Source organism: Chrysochloris asiatica, unplaced genomic scaffold (genome assembly GCF_000296735.1).
Source record: "Chrysochloris asiatica unplaced genomic scaffold, ChrAsi1.0 scaffold00012, whole genome shotgun sequence".
NCBI classification, from domain to species: Eukaryota; Metazoa; Chordata; class Mammalia; order Afrosoricida; family Chrysochloridae; genus Chrysochloris; species Chrysochloris asiatica.
In genome coordinates, this window is record NW_006408530.1 from 26,170,831 (window position 1) to 26,171,858 (window position 1,028).

The window sequence follows — 1,028 nt, forward strand, 5'->3', positions numbered from 1 at the left end:
CCCTGACTGATACTGATTTCTCATTGATGCTGGGTCCTAGTTTCTTTACTATCTCTTTCTGATTCTCATAACTATGCCCACACTAATGTAAATAGTCCCATCACTAAGTTCTCTACTAAATGCACCAGTTATTAAAGAAACATTATATATATTTTTTCTGCTGGGACACTGACTAAAATAACAAGTGAACATTTTGTGTATATGTGATTGTCTTTTCTCTTTACCTGTTTTTTTTTTTTTTTTAAAACATGTATATCTATAATGAAAAAGCAATGGAATTTCAAATTGTGCCAATCATGTTTATTTTGTAACTCCTTATGCGAGTAATTGAGGAATTTGTGACTTAACAATATATTTCTCTTTTTAAATACTAGTAAAATTAAGCAAGTTGACTTATTGGAGTAATTCATTTAGCTTTGATAGTTAATTCTAATTATAAACATTTTGGGGAAGAAGAGTAGGGGAATGAAGGTGGTTACATTCACTTGCTTTTGTTGCCTTTTGTCTTTAATTTTGTTGTTGTTAATGTTAGATGCCTTTGAGTTGGTACCAACTCATAGCGACCTTATGCACAACAGAACAAAACACTGCCTGGTCCTGAGCCAATCTCACAATTGTTGCCACAGTTCAGCTCATTGATGCTGCCACTTTGCCAATCCATCTCCCTGGGGAACTTGCTCTTTTTTTCTGACCCTCCACCTTACCATACATAATATCCTTCTCCAGCAACTGGTCCCTCCTGACAATATGTCCGTAGTGTGAGAGACAAAGTTTGGCCATCCTGGCCTCCCAGGAGCACGCTGCACTTCTTCCAACAGAGATCTGTTGGTTCTTTTGGCAGCCATGGCACTTTCAATACTGTCCTCCAACACCATAACTTAAAAGCATCAGTTCTTCTATAGTCTTCCTTATTCACTGTCCAGCTTTTGCACGCATATAAGGTTACTGAAAATACCATGTCTTGGGTTGGGTTAGGCACATATTGGGTTGGGTTAGGCACAAATGTCCACAAGCAACACTTTAAAAAG